This window comes from Pongo pygmaeus, chromosome 6, assembly GCF_028885625.2.
Source record: "Pongo pygmaeus isolate AG05252 chromosome 6, NHGRI_mPonPyg2-v2.0_pri, whole genome shotgun sequence".
NCBI lineage: Eukaryota > Metazoa > Chordata > Mammalia > Primates > Hominidae > Pongo > Pongo pygmaeus.
In genome coordinates this window covers 26,641,912-26,662,787 of record NC_072379.2, presented here as the reverse complement: position 1 = coordinate 26,662,787, position 20,876 = coordinate 26,641,912, and the positions used below count along the sequence as shown (strand labels likewise).

At 36.0% G+C, this 20,876-nt stretch overlaps 1 protein-coding gene and 1 pseudogene across 6 annotated transcripts in view; one reads left to right on the top strand and one right to left on the bottom strand.

The window, feature by feature from the left end:
- ZNF680 (zinc finger protein 680) overlaps positions 1-20,565 on the top strand; it is a 64,011-nt gene extending 43,446 nt beyond the window's left edge. Inside the window, exons 6-7 of one of the 6 annotated variants that reach the window (XR_010127095.1) lie at positions 12,632-12,717; positions 15,583-18,366. The gene's annotated coding sequence lies outside the window, so the exon portion shown is untranslated. Of the gene's footprint in view, positions 1-12,631; positions 12,718-15,582 lie in introns of those variants that run through there. The other 5 variants (XR_010127097.1, XR_010127096.1, XR_008503697.2 and 2 more) reach the window with 5 other exon arrangements.
- On the bottom strand, positions 17,731-18,650 carry LOC129040655 (heterogeneous nuclear ribonucleoproteins C1/C2-like; annotated as a pseudogene).
- Positions 20,566-20,876: the final 311 nt, after the last annotated feature.

Below are 20,876 nucleotides of genomic sequence, written 5' to 3'. Positions count from 1 at the left end.
TTATTTCTTTCTCCTATTTGATTGCTCTGGCTAGGACTTCAGTGCTATGTTAAATAAAAATGGTGAAAGTACACATCCTGGTCTTGTTCCTGTTTTCAGAGAGAATGCTTTCAACTTTTCCTTGTTCAGTGTTATGTAGGCTGTGTTTTTGACATAGATGGCTTTTATTACATTGAGGTATGTCCTTTGTATGCAGATTTTGCTGAGGGTTTTAATTATAAAGGAATGCCGGATTGTGTCAAATGCTTTTTGTGTGTTTATTGAGATGATCATTGTTTATAATTCTGTTTATTGGTGTATCACATTTATTGACTTCTATATGTTAAATCATCCCTGCATCCCTGACACAAAACCCACTTGATCATAGTGGATTACCTTTTTGATATGTTGTTGGATTCAGTTAGCTAGTATTTTTTTTTAAAGGATTTTAGCCTCTGTGTTCATTAGGGATATCAGTCTGTAGTCTTCTTTTTTGGCTATGTCCTTTTCTGGTTTTGGTATTAGGGTGATGCTGGCTTCATACAATGAATTATGGAGGGTTCCCTCTTACTCTGTCCTGTGGAATAGTGTCAATAGGATTGGTACCAATTTTCCTTTTAATGTTGGGTAGAATTCTGCTGTGAATCTGTCTGGTCTTGGACTTCTTTTGTTGTTAATTTTTTAAATTACGATTTTAATCTCACCGCTTGTTATTGGTCTGTTCAGGGTTTCTGATTTTTCCCGATTTAAGCTAGGAGGGTTGTACATTTGCAGGAATTAATTCATCTCCTCTAGATTTTTGTGTTTATGTGTGTAAAGGTGTTCATAGTAGCCTTGAATGATCTTTTGTATTTCTGTGATGTCAGTTGTAATATTTCCTGTTTTGTTTCTAATTAAGCTTAATTGGATATTCTCTCTTTTTTTCTTAATCTTGCTAATGGTCCATCAGTTTTATTTATCCTTTAAAAAACCAGGTTTATGTTTCATTTGTCTTTTTTTCTTTTTAATCTTATTTAGTTCTGCACTGATCTTGGTTGTTTCCTTTCTTCTGCTGGGTTTGGGTTTGGTTTGTTCTTGTTTCTCTAGTTCCTTGAGGTGTGACCTTAGATAGTATATTGTGGTCTTTCAGACTTTTTGATGTAGACATTTAAAGCTATGGACTTTCCTCTTAGCACGGCCTTTGCTGTATCTCAGAGGTTTTGATAGGTTTTGTCACTATATCATTCCATTAAAATTTTTAAATATTTTTCGTCTTGATTTTATTGTTGACCCAATGATCATTCAGAAGCAGTTTATTTAATTTCCATGTATTTGAATGGTTTTAAAGGTTTTTGTTGTTAACTTTCAGTTTTATTCCACTGTGGTCAGAGAAAGTACTTGATATCATTTCAATTTTCTTAAATTTATTGAGACTTGTTTTGTGGCCTATCATATGTTCTGTCTTGGAGAAAGTTTCATGTCCTGGTTAATAAAATGCATAGTTTGTGGTTTTTGGCTAGAATGTTCTGTAAATAGCTGTTAAGCCCATTTGTTCCAAGGTATAGTTTAAATCCATTTTTTCTTTATTGACTTTCTATCTTGATGACCTGTCTAGTACTGTCAGTGGAGTATTGAAGTCCCCCACTATTATTATGTTTCTGTCTATTTAATTTCTTAGGTCTAATAGTTATTGTTTTATAAATTTGGGAGCTTATAAAGCCCCATTTTCCACTTTTACAGTTTGGGCACTCAGAATATTTGGGCTGTCTCCCAGGTCCTACAGGAGCAATTTGCTTCCTTTAAAGGAACTGTGAATTATCTTGCCTTTCCTGGTATATTCCTAGAGTAGTTCTGTGTAGTTTTAGCAATGCAACAAGATTTAACAGGTTTTCTTTTGTTTGAGATAACACTTAGAGTTTTTTGTTTTATTTTTATGAAAATTAAAAAATATGAACACAAAAGTGAGGTTGGAGTGAAAGTTTAATAAGCAAAAGAAGAAAGCTTTTTGCTAGCAGAGAGGGGTTTCTGAATAGGAGTTCCCCCTGTGAGGCTGGGGTTCAGGGTTATTACGGACTAGGAATAAAAAGAAATGTGCTTAGTTTGTGGGCTGTTTTGGAGATCTTGTGACTTAGCTTGGCCTGGGACTAATTAGAAAGCTTGGGCTGAGATCTTGGCCCAGGACCAATTAGAAGCTGAAATGATGATATATAGATGCTGCTTAGCTTGGCCCAGGACCTATTAGAAGCTGAAGTGAAAGCTTGGCCTGGGACCTTGGCCCGGGACCAGTTAGCGTCTGAAGTGATGATTTATAGGAGCCGCTGTATAGTTTAAATAAAGGTGAGTGCCCACTGGAGCTCACTGTGTTTATGCCCACAAAAGGAGAAGAAACTTTTTTGGAGCCCTCTGATTATATAAAGGATAAAGGCATTTTATACCAGGCCTTGTTTTTTATTTGAGTGAGCTAGAGGTTTGTGCAAGTTTTTATTTAAATAGGCTGGAGGTTTTTTTATTTGTGCAGTTGTGGGCATGTTTTTAGGCACAATACTTTGTGCCAGTTTTTTTATTGGTGCCTGCAGCTTGAATTTTTTTTTTTCCAGGCTGCATTTTACATTATGTGGGGTTGAGGCAATGACTCATTGGCTGGGGACTTTTCAGGGACCTTTCTGTTGCTATTTACCTAAGGCAAGCAAACTTCTTTCAGTCTCCACTCAGGAGTGGAAACCGTAACTATTTTTATGGAGATTAGGCATTGGATTTTTTTGGACTGCTTTTTGCTTGAAAGGGGCATTGTGTAGGGAACAGTAGCCAGGATTTTTTTTGGGGGGGGTGCTAGTTTAAGGGTTTTTGGAAGAGGTGCACATTTATGTGTGTGTGTGTGTTGCACTGATGCAAACAACTATATTGTTGTAAGTCAAGAATAATTTAACTAGTTTTTAGATTTTAGAGGAGCTAGGCTGAGAGAAACAAATGCATTTTAAATTTTATTTACAGGAGTATACCTTGCTTGTTAAAAGGTTTTAAGAAATTCTTACTTACTTTGAAAAGCAAAATAAAGATTAGCAATTTGTGTGTGTGTGTGTGTGTGTGTGTGTGTGTGTGAGACAGAGTTTTGCTCTTGTTGCCCAAGCTGGAGTGCAGTGGCGCGATCTTGGCTCACTGTAACCTCTGCCTCCCGGGTTCAAGCGATTCTCCTGCCTGAACCTCCCAAGTAGCTGGGATTACAGGCATGCGCCACCACGCCCGGCTAATTTTGTATTTTTAGTAGAAACTGGGTTTCTCCGTGTTGGTCAGTCTGGTCTTGAATTCTCGACCTCAGGTGATCCATCTGCCATGGCCTCCCAAAATGCTGGGATTATAGGCATGAGCCACCACGCCCAGCCAAGATTAGCAATGGTTTAAGCAAAAGTTAAAAACATTGCTTTTGTTTTCTATTAGTTTAGTTTATTTTGTTAACTTTTGTTTTGCTTGATATTTATAAATATTATGTTTTTATTATGGGTTTTATTAATGAGTTATGAGTTTATTTTATTGATATTTATAAATATGAGTTTTTATTGTGAGTTTTATTATTATAGAATTTTTTTATTATGAGCTATTTATGAGTTTTGTTTTGTTATGAGAAACCTGCATTGGAGAACATTTGTTAAAGTTTTACAGCTAATTGTAAACCATTTTTTGAAGAAAATTAAAATAAGATAATATTTTATTTTATAAAATAAATAAGATAAATAAGATAATGTTTATAAATGACAAAATGTTTAGGGTGATTACAGTTAGAAGCACAATTGACAAAGAAATGTGGTTATTTTTGTGGCTTATAATAACATAACCTTAATTGTGATTGATGGTGCACATTTAGACATTAGAATCTTAGATATTTTATATGGTTTTGGAACATATGTTAATGATATTTACTAAAATATAACCTGAGGAAGATTAGATATTAATTTGGCAATTTTATATACCTAAACTTGTTAAATAATTTTGTTAACCTCTGTTTTGGATGCCCCAGGAGCCCCTTGCAGCACTCAAGAGCTAGACATTAGAAAAGACAACTTTGAAACTGAAATTTGATTTTGTGAAGTTTGTTGAAGTTGTTGGAGGTTTAAAACACTTGATATTCTGAAATAAAATTTTAAATTACTGTAAGTTATTTGTTTTGCTAAAATGATGACTTAAAATTTGAAAAAGCAAAACCTTTTACTAGCTCTTATTATTACATAAAAATTTTGATTGGCCAGGTGTGGTGGCTCACGCCCGTAATCCCAGCACTTTGGGAGGCCTAGGAGGGTGGATCATGAGGTCAGGAGATCAAGACCATCCTGGCCAACATGGTGAAATCCCGTCTCTACTAAAAATAAAAAAATTAGCTGGGTGTGGTGGCAGGCACCTGTAGTCCCAGCTACCCAGGAGGCTGAGGCAGGAGAATAGCTTGAACCCAGGAGGCAGAGGTTGCAGTGAGCTGAGATGACGCCACTGCACTCCAGCCTGGGTGACAGAGCGAGAATCTATGTTAAAAAAAAAAAAAATTTTTTTTTGATTAAAAGAAAGAAAGCTAAATTTTACTGTTGCATACTGTTCATGTTAACCCCAATTTTAATGAAACCTTATAAACAATTTTCTTCAATTTTAACTAATTAGACCATGAGGTGAGAGTTTTATAAACCTTTTATAACCCTTTACAAATTTTGCTAAGAGTAGATTAGTGCTTTAATAAAACCTTGTGTTTGTATTTTAATGCTTAATTTGAAAAACTATATAATATCCTTTAGAATTTTAGTTGATATGTTTACATACAGGATTTTTTTGCAAGATTAATTTATACAGTTCTTTTTTTTACAATTTGCTTAAAGCTTTTGCTTTAAGACTTTTTTATTTTTAGGCAAAACGTACTTTTAAAAAAGATTTTACTAAAAACACATTTTACTGCTTTTGCATACCTTGCATGTAAATTTATTTTTAGTAGTTTTAATTATATGTTATAATGATATGTTATATGTTATAATGATAACTTTCAGCAATGAATGTAAAACCTGGTAAATTGTTTTAGTTATGTGCTAGGTGCAGATGAATTTTGACTTTTTTTTAGCATAGTTAGGGGCACATACGCTTTTTGGCCTTACTCATTGTGAAGCAGGCAAATAGAACAGTTTTTAAAGGCCAAAGGAGTAGTTTACAACCTTAAAACATTTAGCAAATTTAATATTTGGCCAGAATAATTTTGATTACCTATTTACATTTTGTAGACATTTATACTTTATTAATAATCTTTAAGGCTGATTTTATTTTTTAAAGATTAAAGTTACATAAACTGAAAGGTACCACAGCCTTTATTTAAAAAAAATTGATTTAAGCACTTATTTTTAATTAGAGCTTTTTTAAATAGACATTACACACACAACACATGTATAACCACACAGAAAAAAAAAATTTAGTAGTTACAAGATTTTTTACTTGCCAGTTTTTAACTGGATTATTGGCCTCTGGGTAAAGCCCTTTAGGAACAAGGCTAGAAATATAGTTTTTATTTATAGGGCTAGGAATACAGTTTTTAGGGATTTTATGAGAAAAATTTTTTTTAAATGAGATTTGTGGTGTTCTTGTTTTTAAGAAGTTTTAGGCCACCAGAAATTATTTTAGGACCTTTTATGAATGGACCAAGAGTGGCAAGGCACAGTGGAGAAAAGTCATTTAGTTGACTGAGAAGAAATTTTTTTTTTTTTTTTTTTTTTTGTTGGAGACGGAGTTTTGCTCTTGTTGCCCAGGCTGGAGTGCAATGGTGCGATCTCGGCTCACTGCAACCTCTGCCTCCCGGGTTCAAACGATTTTCCTGCCTCAGCCTCCTGAGTAGCTGGGACTACAGGCGCACGCCACCACGCCCAGCTAATTTTTGTATTTTTTTTAGTAGAGAAGGGGTTTCACCATCTTGGCCAGGATGATCTCGATCTCTTGACCTTATGATCCGCCTGCCTTGGCCTTGCAAAGTGCTGGGATTACAGGCATGAGCCACTGTGCCCAGCCCCTTAAGAAACTTTTTTTAGAAAAGATTTATGAAGAGAAAAACATGAAACCTTTTAAAATATATTTATAGCTTGGATATTTATTTTTAATAGTGCTTTTTTTTTTTGGAGACCAAGTCTTGCTCTTGTCTTCCGGGCTGAAGTGCAATGGCGCGATCTTGGCTCACTGCAATCTCCGCCTCCCAGGGTCAAGTGATTCTCCTGTCTCAGCCTCTTGAGTAGCTGGAATTACAGGTGCCCACCACCATGCCCGGCTAATTTTTGTATTTTTAGTAGAGATGGGGTTTCACCATGTTGGCCAGGCTGGTCTCAAACTACTGACCTCAGGTGATCTGCCCGCCTCGGCCTCCCAAAATGCTGGGATTACAGGCGTGAGCCGCTGTGCCTAGCCAATAATGCTTTTTAATAATTTTTTTTAAATTAATTAAAACTTCACAGAGAATATAAACAGTAATTTTACCATTTTTTTCCTAGTTTGCACCACTACCTGTTTACAATTATGTTTAGGTTTTTTTGGAGGGTTTTTTGAAGAAAGTGTCTGGGTTTAGGCAAGGGCAATGTTTTTTGTTTGTTTGTTTGTTTTACTAAAGATTTTTTTTAGCAGCAAAGCTTGATATTTGAGGCGGTGATGGCCAGAGACTATTTTTTAGAGGACAACAGTTTTGCAGTACTGTGTGAGGTATAAACAGTTAAGTTATTTTCCATGGTTAGCCCACTTGCTGTTGAGTCAGACCTTGAGCCTTAGCCAAAACTTTTAGGGCTATTTTCTTTTTTCTTTTGATACATAGAAATTAAATACCTGAGGGCATCAGCCCTCAGTCTTCCCATAGAGACTGTGCTTTAGCTGGTTAAAAGTTTTTGTGTTTTAGGTTTTATTTTATTTTTTTGAGATGGTGTCTTGCTCTGTCGCCCAGGCTAGAGTGCAGTGGCCCAATCTTGGCTCACTGCAACCTCTGCCTCCTGCGTTTCAGCAGTTCTCCTGCCCTAGCCTCCCAAGTAGCTGGGATTACGGGTGCCCGCCATGGTGCCTAGGTAATTTTTGTATTTTTAGTAGAGATGGGATTTCACTGCGTTGACCAGGCTGGTCTCAAACTCCTGATCTCGTGATCCACCGCCTTGGCCTCCCAAAGTGCTGGGATTACAGGCATGAGCCACTGTACCTGGCCTGTGTTTTAGGTTTTTAAGTTAGGAAGTGAGTTTTAGCTGCTTACATTTTTGTTTGTTTTTTATGAGGTGATACAAAGGATGAGCTATTTTACCATACCCAGGTATTTATAATTTACAAAAACATGTAATGCCTTAAAATTCTTTTAGCTCTTTGAGGGTTTTGGGAAAGAGGAAAGAAGGAAATAGGCTTATTTATTTATTTATTTATTTTGCTTCATGCTTTAGTTTTTGTTTTTTGTTTTTTTTTTCTTTGAGATGGAGTCTCACTCTGTTGCCTAGGCTGGAGTGCAGTTGTGTGATCTTGGCTCACCACAACTCCACCTTCCATGTTCAAGCGATTCTCCTGCTTCAGCCTCCCGAGTAGCTGGGACTACAGGCGCACACCACCATGCCAGGCTAATTTTTGTATTTTAGTAGAGACAGGGTTTGACTATGTTGGTCAGGCTGGTCTTGAACTCCTGACCTCGTGATCCGCCCACCTCAGCCTCTCAAAGTGCTGGGATTATAGGCATGAGCCACCGCGCCTGTCTGCTTTAGTTTTTTTTTTTTTTTTTTTGACAAGACTGGACTTAAGTACCTTACTGAAGTTTGAACTGAGCTTTAGATTTGGGTATTTTATGTTTTTTACCTGCTAGAAAATTAAAAAGAAACTTAGTGCCTTTTTGAAAGACTCCCTCAGTTGGGGCACAGAGGAGAGTGTTATTTATATACTGCAAAGTTTTAAATTGAGGCTGAGCAAAATTAGATTTTTGGAAACAGCCTGTTTTTGCAACTTTTTTTTAATATTAAGGGCTGCCTGAATAATAAACCTGTTTTTTTAATTGAGTTGGGATACAGGTAGGTGTTTCTACTAAAGCTTTTTTTAGGCTATTTAAAAAGGTGGCGGGGCGGGGGGGGGTGCGTTATTTGGTTTTTGATTTAGCAAGGACAGTTTAGAGTTACTAAGAGGTTTGGTTTTGGTTTTTTGCAAGCTTTTTAAAATGCATATTAGAAAGTGTTTTGTTTTGTTTTTTTTTTTTTAATTACGTTATTTATAGGATTACCAAGACTTTAATTAGGTTTTTAAGGGGCATTGTTTTATTTTAATTGGGATTGGGGATCTTGTTCTACCCTTTTTTCCTTGGGGCTTTTTTTTTGTTGTTGTTTTGACTGCCTAGGCCTCCAATTCGTAAGATGGCTATGCCCTTATGCAAGAGAATATAAGTCTTTTTTTTTTTTTTTTAAGAGTTTTACGGTTAAAGGAGCTTTAGTAATTTAGAATACACTTGAGGGGAGTATAGACTGCAGATGGTCTGTTGCCCATCTAGAACGAGAGGGAGAAACAAAGCTTTCCTTAGTTCCTTTTCTCCCTTTTGTGTGACCCAGGGTGGAGAGCAAGAGAGAAAGGGCATCCTCTTTCTCCTCCTCCTCTCTCTCCTTTGGGTTCAGGCTACCATTATAGGTGCTGCAACATGGATACAAGCGTGACCTTTACCCGTGTTCCTGGAGAAGCTAGTCGGCAGGGTTTAGTTACACTTACCTGCTTAAAATTCTAGCCTTTTGTCCTGCTGGATTTCTAGACTCACTCAGCCCAAAAGGCTCCCAGGGTACCCCAGATGTTGGAAGAAAGTATGTAGTAGTTGGATTTGGGCAAGATTTTTTAATGAAGGGAATGTTTTAATACTATTTTTGGCTTTCCTTGCTATGGCCCCAGTGAAGAATTTAAAAAGCAGACTGATTAACTTTTATACATAAAATTTCTGTTTTGTTTGAATGCCAGTGTAATTGAATGCAGAACAGATGCCTTAAAAGTGTAAAAATTGAATGGCTGCCCTTTCTTTGATGGGGACAGTATTGAAGCTAAGATTTGTCTTATTAGGATGGCTTCCTCCTGGCTGTTGAAAGTGGAGTTTTTCTGTTTACACATAGGACGTGGGGCCTGATTACTGATAGAGAGACGTAAAAGGGAAAAGAATGGAAGATGAGAGGTTTTGGGCAAAGGGCTGACAAGGCTCCCCATGGAGAAAAATTCTGTTCCATTATGTGGCACTGCAGGATTAGAAGTGTTAGGTAAAAACTCTGACTCCAAATTCTTTTTAGGCAAAAGTTAGGTTTGGGGTTGGATAGGCTATTATTATAGTATGCCCCCCAGCATAAGAAAATCAACCGTTTAAACTCATTGGACAATGCTGAACTTTTATGTGGAAGGAAGAAATAAATGGAGAGGGGGAGGGTATTTACATGAGGTGACGTTCCCCTATACAGTGCCATAAATGTCTATTATTGGGGACAAAAAGCCCTTACTAGAAAATTTAGACTGAAATCCCAAAGTCCCCCTGTCTCAAGGAATCACAAAAACGGCAATTTTTTAAGTTACATTCGTAAGACACTAACTCTACCCAGCAAGATTATATCTTTAGGTTGCAGAAACATCCGCGACATTGTATACAAAGAAGGGATAGGAGGCATAATAGCCATCATAGGAAAGGAAAATGCAATAGGAAAAGACTGGAAGTCCTTGTGCTGACACCCTGACAGGCTGTTGGGGACTAGAGTTAGTCCAAGGGCCTTTAGATAACACTGAGGTATAGCCCAAGCCAGAAATTTTTAGTTGCCTAGGACCCCCTTTTAATTCCATGTGATGGCTTAGGTCCTCTGTGAAAAGTAGCTAGATTGGAATAGACAAGAAGTTCTAAAAATGAAAGTAAAGGGTTAAAGTTAAACCACTTTGTAAGTGGCTGATTAGTAATTCCAGTCTGTTTCATTTTTAGTCAGGTAGCGAGTATACAGGAAATTTATTAGCTCTCATTTTTTATTCTGTTAGATCATGATTAGTGTTAAGCCTGAAAACAAGCTGGCCACATCAGTAGTTTGTAACCCATGTTAATTCTAATCAGTCAATCTGGGGCTATAATAGTAGTTAAATGTTTTCAATACTATCCTTGGCAGATTCACATACAGCATAAATATAAATATTATGGTAACATTTCTCATTGAGTACTGTTCTTTAGCACTCCAGTAAATTTAAATGTAATTTAAAAATATATATTCATGCTTGAACCCAAGAGGCGGAGTTTGCAGTGAGCTGAGATTGCACGACTGCACTCCAGCCTGGGCAACAGCAAGACTCTGTCTCAAAAAAAAAAAAAAAGTATGTGTGTGTATATATATATATACACACACATATATATAAAATATGTATATATACACACATATATAAAATATGTATATATACACACACATATATAAAATATGTATATATACACACATATATAAAATATGTATATATACACACACATATATAAAATATGTATATATACACACATATATATAAAATATGTATATATACACACACATATATAAAATATGTGTATATACACACATATATAAAAAATATGTGTATATACACACATATATAAAATATGTATATATACACACATATATAAAATATGTATATATACACACATATATATAAAATATGTATATATATACACATATATAAAATATGTATATATACACATATATATAAAATATGTATATATATACACATATATAAAATATATATATACACATATATAAAATATATACACATATATAAAAAATATGTATATATATACACATATAAAATATATGTATATATATACACATAAAAAATATGTATATATATATACACATATATAAATATGTATATATATACACATATATAAATATGTGTATATATACACATATAAAATATGTATATATACACATAAAATATGTATATATACACATATATACACACATATAAAATATGTATATATACACACATATATAAAATATGTATATATACACACATATATAAAATATGTATATATACACACATATATAAAATATGTATATATACACACATATAAAATATGTATATATACACACATATATAAAATATGTATATATACACACATATATAAAATATGTATATATACACACACATATATAAAATATGTATATATACACACATATATAAAATATGTATATATACACACATATATAAAATATGTATATATATACACATATATAAAATATGTATATATATACACATATATATAAAATATGTATATATATACACATATATATAAAATATGTATATATATACACATATATAAAATATGTATATATATACACATATATAAAATATGTATATATATACACATATATAAAATATGTATATATATACACATATATATAAAATATGTATATATACATAGTTTTTAAAATATATATATATTCAAATAACTTGTTTCTCTAACAAGTGAAGGAAATAATTTACTTAGACATTTAGAGAGAATTTTACTCAAAACAGTAGCTTTAGAGCCTTTTAAAGTATTTTATTATTTTGAACATTAAAAATCAAGAAAATTTATTCTTGAGTGTTGGGTTCATACTATTCATAACATTAAAAGTTTACTAACCCACATCACTAAATGAGCAAACCATTTGAAATTAAAAAAATGTGTGTGTGTGTGTGTGTGCGTGTGTGTGTGTGTGTGTTTGTTTCCTGGAATTTTAAGATGAAAAAACACTTTTTTCTCTAGCCCAAATTCTTAAAGTTTATTTCTCTCTTTTTTCTAAGAAAAGTATTAATAGTATTTTTAAATGGCAAATCAGAGTTGTATACATTTATGGGGTACAATGTGATGTTTTAATATACGTATATAATATGGATGGCTCACGCCTGTAATCCCAGCTACTCGGGAGGCTGAGGCAGGAGAATCACGTGAACCCGGGAGATGGAGGTTGTAGTGAGCCAAGATCGTGCCATTGCACTCCAGCCTGGGTGACAAGAGCGAAACTCCGTCTCAAAAAAAAAAAAAAAAAAAGAATAATTGAGTTGAGTTGAATAACATATGTATATCAACTCGCTTACCTATCCTTTGTGGTGAGACATTTGAAATTTACTCTTAGTTATTTTGAAATACACAATATATTGGTGTTTACTATAGTCCCTGCTGTGCAATAGATCTCAAAACCTATTTACCCTATTTGAAACTTTGTACCCTTTGATGAACAACTCTCTGTTTCCTTCCAACCACCCCCAGCCTCTGGTAACCGTTACTCCACTTTCTAGTTTTTGAGTTAAACTTTATTAAATTCTACGTATAAACGAGATTATGCACTATTTGTCTTTCTGTGTCTGGCTTATTTCATCTAGCATAGTGTCTTCTAAATTTATCTATCTTGTTTCAAATAATGGGATTTACCCTTTCTTGACGCTGAATAGTAATTGTTTATACCACATTTTTAAAAGAATTAATATAAATATATATTTGTCTATTGGTTGAAAAAGTCTGTTCTTAGGGAATAATATTTCTGTGTTAAAGCATGTATTAATGTAATTCAGCATATAATTATCTTATTAAAATTACCTAATTTCTACTGAGTACTGACCATAACACTATATATGTGTTAATAAATTTAATTCTCACAGTAACTTAATAACATAGGTATCATTATTACCCTCATTTTACCAGAGGAAGAAACAGAGCCACTGAGAGAAATGACTTGCTCACAACAGCAGAGCCAATATTAAACCACAGGCAACTTTGTCTGCACAGAGGTAACACTCGAGTACAACAATAAAAAACTTCAAACAGAAAATAATTATTTTAAACTCTCATTTTAAATAAAAAATTTTTAGAAATTGAATAATTGGATACATTTGCATTGTTATATCTGTGCATGAATGTATAAAATGGTATATTAGAGAGAAATAATTTAAGCCAGAAAAAAAATTAGTTAATATTTGTTGTGAATAAAACTGGAAAGTAATTAATTATTATTTGCAGGTATTATCTTTGTTTACTTAGATAACAAAAGAAACTAAAAGACTAGGCTGGGTGTGGTGGCTCACGCCTGTAATCCTAGCACTTTGGGAGGCCGAGGCAGGTGGATCACAAGGTCAGGAGATCGAGACCATCCTGGCTAACACGGTGGAACCCTGTCTCTACTAAAAATATGAAAAATAGCTGGGCATGGTGGCAGGCACCTGTAGTCCCAGCTACTGGGGAGGCTGAGGCAGGAGAATGGCGTGAACCCGGGAGGCAGAGCTTGCAGTAGCCGAGATGGCGCCGGTGCCACTGCACTCAAGCCTGGGCAACAGAGCAAGACTCTGTCTCAAAAAAAAAAAAAAAAAAAAAAATCTAAAAGACTATTTTAAAAGTCTATTCAGGTGGGTGGGCAAAATTCTAAGATGATCCTCAAGGTTCCCAGCCTGTTTCACACCTGCTGTGTAATCCTCTCCTCTTGAGTGTAAAAAAACTAACTGTGGTGTGAAATTACTCATAAAATTAGGTCACTAGTGTGTTGCCTTTGTCATCAAAAGGGAGATTATCCTGATTGGGCTAAACTGAATCAGAGGTGCTTTTAAGAGAAAGGGACACATAATAGAAAAACACTTCAGCTGGCCTGGAAGTAAGTGATTTCTAGGTGGGCCATGCTGTAAGCTGCTTATGGTGGCCACATGGCAGGAAATATATTTGTATATTTTCATCATTCCTGCCTCCCACATGGTGCTTCCAGTAGAGAGGACAGGAGGATCTCATGGCAGAGGAAAAAAAAAGGAGTCTAATTTATGCAAAAAGAAAAAAAATCACCTCTCATCTGAGATAGCCTAAGATAAACAAAGGAGACAACACTGATTACGTCAATGGGAGGAAGAAACAACCTGGATGAAAGGGCTCACTGGCACTGTGGAATGACATTTAGAAAGCCATAGTGAATGATCAGCCTCTGGAACATCAATAGCCTACCAACAAGGGATCTCATTCTTACTATAATTAAATCAGCATGTCTGCACCATTCTGGTAGCCCAGTTTTACACTACTCATTACAAAAATACCATGGAGACTAGTGTGTACCCTCCTAGAATTGAACTTATTATGAAAAAGCATACCTAATTATTTGTTTTTACAATTGAAATACCTTGAAGACATAATAAATTTATTAATAATTGACATTACAGAGAATTTTACTATACTGTAATATAATATTGACTTTAAACAGTATGATTATGTCTAGAATGCATGGAGTTATATATGTAGTTTTTCTTAGTTTAACATGATAAAAGTAACAGATGAAACATTTGAAGTAGAATAAAATTAATCAAAACCACATTTTTTCAATGGCTTGGCATAATTGCCGTGCTTTTTGAAATGGCCTGATTACTAACACGGAGCAAAGACATGATTTTGGCTTTGCTCGATCATTATGTTCTTGACCTTTTAAAATCTAAAATTCTGGCTAAAGGATTTTCAAAGGGAGTATTATTTAGATGGCTCCCTTGGGTTTCCAAGGCAATACAAGAATTTTGATAGGCAGAAAAATGCATGCTGCATAACACATTGCTCTTCTCTGATTTGCCTTAACACTGAAAGATTGAAGATTGCAAATCTAGTCTCTCAATTTAGAGTAAATTGACAAAAAATTTATTTCCTAGCCACACAAATCATTATATAAAACTAATGGGTAAAAGATGCCATTAGCTGCCAAAAACTTGTGTGACTAGATTCAGGAAGCATCTGGACATGCAAATAACAGCCCATTAAATTAAGACCCTAATAGGTGCATGTGGAAAGCATTTATGTGCAATGTGGTGCACTTCCTCTTGGCACCTTTTTCTGTGTCTTTGCAGAGATACCAGCTTTTTCTGAGTGACTCAGGGTGAATACTGGGCACTGAGAATGCTGTATTCAGAGTCATTACTGTGAACACGGTTAACACATTTCTTCCATATTATAAAAAATATGAATCCTACTCTGCCTCACAAAGGCTTTTAGTAAAAGATTGTTTATAGTACTCAATTTGGATTCATGGAAAATTTTCACATTCCAGATAAATCAGAAACAGTTAAACGTAAACCAAATTCCATAAAACATATGAATGAGATAAAATCTTCTTAGCTAAAAAATTGTATATTATCAATAAATTTAGGGAAAAATAGAAAACCAGTACTTTAAGCCAAATAACAGTGTTTGGCACATGAATACCACCCAAACAAGTGCTCTTCATCGTCATCGTTAAAATAGCGATAGCAGCATGTTCTTTCCTGGCACCAGCTAGCCTGTTTTCCACTGATATAAACGGAGAAGGCATTGAAATAGTGAAAGAGGGTAATATAAATGGAATAATTATATAAAATGCAACTTTTAATAAAAAGCATTTGGTATTGCATAACTATAGATGAGACTATTAGTATGAGGTCATAATAGTATTCTATTGACAGAATAACTTCACAATATTCTTATTTAAAATAACATTTTTCTGCTTATTTGCTATCTTTTGGCCAAATACTACACGAGCTCAATAGAAATAAAAGTAATATTTTACCACAAGCACTTTATTATTGATGCATATGCTTATTTTGTTTAAAATATGTTAGCTTTTTAAAGAAGATGTATTTTTTTTGGTGTGTTTTTATTGCTAGGAAGTGGCTGTCCTGCCAGGAAACTGCTATTCTCAGCTTTACCCACATTGACTAGTAGTGAGTGGAAGTGATGTGTGGATAAGAAGCAAATATGTCTTCTCCGCATCTTGTTTTCATCCATTGGCTAAAGAAAAAGGAGGATGCAGATAGAAAATGAAAGAAGATACAATCCCTGAAAGATTAAGTCTTCTTAAGCAGACAAAAGACTCACAGATGGCCAGGTGCAGTGGCTCACACCTGTAATCCCATCACTTTGTGAGGCAAGGTGGGCGGATCGCCTGAGGTCAGGAGTTCGAGACCAGCCTGACCAACATGGTGAAACCCCATCTCTACTAAAAATACAAAAATTAGCTGGGTGTGGTAGCATGTGCCTATAATGCTAGCTACTCAGGAGGCCGAGGCAGGAGAATCGCTTAAACCCAGGAGGCAGAGGTTACAGTGAGCCGAGATCGCGCCGTTGCACTCCAGCCTGGGCGACAGGTGAAACTCCTTCTCAAAAAAAAAAAGCCTTCCAGTTGATTTCTTAGGTAATAGCAGAATCTGTTTTTTCTGTAGCATAAGAATTCTTGATTTACCACCTTTAGAGGTACTGAACAAAACTGTATATGTGTTCTGAAATCTGGATTTATTTATAAGCTCATTAGAGACTAAGTCATGGCAACACATTATAGTTCATTATTTTCGTCTAAATTCTTGTTGAGCCGCATCCATCTATATATAATACTAAGTTGCTAACAGCTTCTTTATACCAAGCCACAACTCATTTTACCTGGTGGTTTCATTTGAAATGTATGAGCTGTATTATATAACATTCAAATAAGTAATAATTTAATTCAAAGACTATGGAAAGAAGAGTCATACAGGCACACTGATAGTGAATTGGAATCTGGCACCTGACACTGATTAACAGGTTGAACAGATTCAACTAGACCTAGTGCCACTGCACTCCAGCCTGGGAGACAGAGCGAGACTCCATCTCAAAAAAAAAAAAAAGTTCACAGACTGTGGGGATGTGAGCAAAAAATATATTATTCTAAGCATCTGAAATTTTAGTGTACAACCTGCATTGCCTTAACAGATATATTATTCAGTTTTGATTCTTCAGGATATGATTCAATCCTCTGGTGAATCAAAACTGAGAGGAGAATAACTTATTTGTTAAGGTAGGAAATGTAGGGAAGACACTTTTTTTCCTCCAAATTCCTGGTTTAATAAGGACTTGTTTATTTTGAGAAAAATAGGTCCCAAACATCAGGCTGTTAAAATAACCCACAGTATCAACCTTAAAAAGCAAATCTTAAGACTATAACACTGTTTTTCTAGAGGATGCATTTAACATGGCAACTCATTCACAAAAATACATTGTTATATTTGTGTTGAACTGCCCCACAAATCACACCTATGTGGGGGTGTAACACACATACTTCTAACTCAGCTGCTTTTAGGAGCTATGCAACTAAATTAGATTGCTTTTGCAGTTAGGGAGGCAACTACTGAAATTATGTATGATGAAAAAAACTACTTTCTGCATAATGAGATAATTTTGGAGACAGTTGATAAAAACCGAACATCCGGCTGGGCACGGTGGCTCATGCCTGTAATCCAAGCACTTTGAGAGGCCGAGGCGGGTGGATCACGAGGTCAGAAGTTCAAGACCAGCCTGGCCAACATGGTGAAACACCATCTCTACTAAAAATACAAAAATAAATAAAATTACCCGGGCGTGGTGGCACGTGCCTGCAATCCTAGCTACTCCGGAGGCTGAGGCAGGAGAATTGCTCAGTCCGGGAAGTGGAGGTTGCAGTGAAGCAAGATTGCACCACTGCACTCCAGCCTGGGCAACAGAGCAAGACTCCATCTCAGAAAAAAAAAAAAAAAAGAAATACATCCTTTTTATTGTTAAGTCATAAAGAGGTTTCAAAATTAAAAGCAAAAACTACAGGGTAAGACTTAACAAAACTACTAGGAGTGTCAAAGGAGGTGAAATGGGACCTAGGTGCAGGGCAATATGAATTAACATGGGAAAGACAAGGACAATGAGCATGTGCTGAAGATACTAGAGGAGAAGATCTGGTAAAAAAATTTGATCTTAGAGAAGCACCTAGGTAAACAAATATTGGGATAAGATTTCTAACCCCCACTATGTGCTTAAGAGTCATTTTTGCCATTGGCACTGTCTCTGTCATCCTCTCCTTCCTCAGCCTCTTTTTCATCCTTGGTCAACTCCAGCTGGCCATCCCCCACCTTCATTATCATCATCATCCAGTAGATCCCCCTCCTCAGCAGAGTCATCTGTGCCCCCCTCAGACTTCACATTAATCTCATTTTTCTTCACTGAGCTCCTGCTCTATTCCTCTTCTCACTTACCATTCTTCATCTCTACTGCTTGTTTGCTCTGTTCCTTTTAAATTTTTCCAGGTTTTCCAGGGGTGACTCCACTTTTTGTTTTATCTGGGTCAGTTCCTTCTTAATGGCCTAAAGGTCATCTCCTTTCAACTTTCCAGACTTGGAAGATCCCTGCTGTCCACTCTTAGAATTGAAGCCACTTTTGCCCCTTCATGAGGTGTTTTCTGATACATGCTGACGTTTCGAGGGCACTACAGCCTAAGCAATAGGAGGAAGAGGAGGAGGAAAATGTGCTGGGCAACTGTACATCCTTTCACAATAATCCCGTTGAAAGTCATAGTCCAAGTCAAGAGAGGAGCTGAATAGAGGCGATGGAGAAGGGTGTTCTGTTACTGACCCCATACATCGCTGCAGATCATTTCACACCTGCTTTTCCTCTGTTCACTTTTGGCTCTGCAGCCAGGTTAATATCTAAAACCTGGCCAGCAATTATTCTGCCCTTCTCTCTTCTACAGCAGCCGGGGCATTTCTCTCATTCACCTATTGAACAAAGGCAAAGCCCTTATGAACAGAGCAACCCACAATTTTGCTGCACGTCGAAAAGATTGCCTCCACATCAGACTTCTTGACCACAAGAGTGTTGAGATTTCCAGTGAACACATGGAGTTCATGGAGCGAGGATCTGTTCTGTTGGTAACATTGCTGGCCATTGTGTTTGATAAGGTTTCCAGAAAGCCAAAAACAGGAGGAAGGAGGGAGAAGAGATTCGATTCTGAGTCTCCTACTCCCAGGTTCTACGTGGAGAAGCCAACTGCTGCTCGTGGTCGGCAACGTGGCCACAACCGCTCAGTCTTCGTCTCTTCACAAAATCAGCCCCATTACTTCTGACCAACATCTCCACTCCCAACCCCAGACAATCATCATTCTACTCTATGCTTCTATGAGTTTAAACCTTTTTATACTCTACATAGAAATGATATTATGAAAGTTTTTTTCTGTGCCATCTTATTTAGCATCATGTCTTCCAGGTTCATCAATGTTGTTGCAAATAACAAGGGTTCCTTTTTTTTTCCCATAGGGCTGAGTAGCATTCCACTGTGTAAATATATCACATTTTCTTTATTCATTAACCTGTTGATGGACACTTAGGTTGCTTCTATATCTTAGATATTGTGAGTAATCCATTTCCTTCCTTTTCTCTCATTTGTTTTTATATCTTTTTTCCTTTTTTTATATCCAGGAGTATTTTATTTTTAAAATATAAACTATGAATGTTAAATGCCTTCATTTGAGCTTCATTTGGGTCATTAGCTGTGTTCCCAGAGGAAATTATTTTACATCCTTGGTATAAGAATTAAAGAGAAGAGAAACACAAAGGGTGGCTTGACAGTCAACAGGGACAGGTTTATTTTGAATAAACCTAGGGGGGCAGCTGGCCGAGTTAGGTCAGAGCCCACACTCTTTTACAGACTAAAAATTTTTAAGGATTTAGGGTGGGAGAGTTTATCGGAGGCTTGGACTGCTTCTATGTCTCTTCGTTGTGCTTATCTGGGAGGGAGAGTTGTGTGTCTGTTCCCATACATCTTTCTGCAGCTGCAGGCATAGCCCCCCAGTCTGCTTTTAGCTTCCCAATCTTAGTGCACCCGAAGGGAAAAGAATGTGCTTATTAAGGCCCACTGTTTTACTGGGGCCTATTGTATGAGGGTGAAGATTGGCAGTTACTCAAGAGACTTTCCTTCCACCTCCCTGTGTGCCCAAGCTGGCTGTTTTTTGTTTGTTTGTTTTGTTTTTTTGAGACGGAGTCTCGCTGTGTTACCCAGGCTGGAGTGCAGTGGTGTGGTCTTCGCTCACTGCAACCTCCACCTCCTTGGTTCAAGCAATTCCCCTGCCTCAGCCTCCCGAGCAGGCGCATGCACCACACCCGGTTAATTTTTTGTGTTTTTGGTAGAGATGGGGTTTCGCTATGATGGCCAGGCTGGTCTCGAACTCCTGACCTCATGATCCGCCCGCCTCGGCCTCCCAAAGTGTTGGGATTACAGGCGTGAGCCACCGTGCCCACCTGAGCTGTCTTGCCTGTATTTTACTGTCTGCTCTTTCTGGCTGCTTGTAGTTAGAAGAGAAGTGATTTCCTTGAAATGCATGAGGCTAGAAAGGGAGCTAGAACTTAAAAGTGGCAATGTTTGTCTGAGTTGACCTTGCTCCTGCTCTATCACTTGGAGCTTCAATCTTCATTGTTAATAAAAAATACTATTTCCCCCAGGGCTGTTTTAATTCATACATGGTAGCTATAAGTAATTTTCACTGAAAGCCTTGTCTGAATATAGTACAGTAAATATTTAAAAATAAGAACAAAATCATTTATATTTCAAAGATCCTTTATTATAGTTTAGTGGGTATATTATGTCATATTTAATGTATTTATTCTTTCCAAAAAATGCCAAAATAAAAATGTTATTATTTTTTCTGGAATAACAGACTAAGAGTTTCTACATTGTGACTTTGCTAATTTTTGCATATGGTGTTAACTGCTACCTTTGAATTTAGGTTGAATTTTAAACCCACTGTTGTTTACTTTGTGTAATATTTGTTTCTTTTGGGGAATCAAATATATTAAATATGGACTGTTTGGGGTAACCTAATTTCTGGGCTTAATTTCTGCTTTCTTTCTGTTATTAAATCTGGAATTTTAGAAATTACTAGGATTCAAATAAGGTTGGTTTGGAATCCAGCAACAGAAAATCCCAGAAAAAAGTGAAGGACACAGCTACTGGATAGTGCCTTTCAGTGAGCTATATACATGAAACAGAGTTCAGTGAAATTTATAAAATTATTGCAAGTTTGTTGAATTTAGAAACTAATTGCCTACAATATATTAGGCACTTAGTTTGTCTGTGGCATCCTTAGCTTGAGAAAGCTGACATTACTGAAAATAATATTGCTACTGTAAT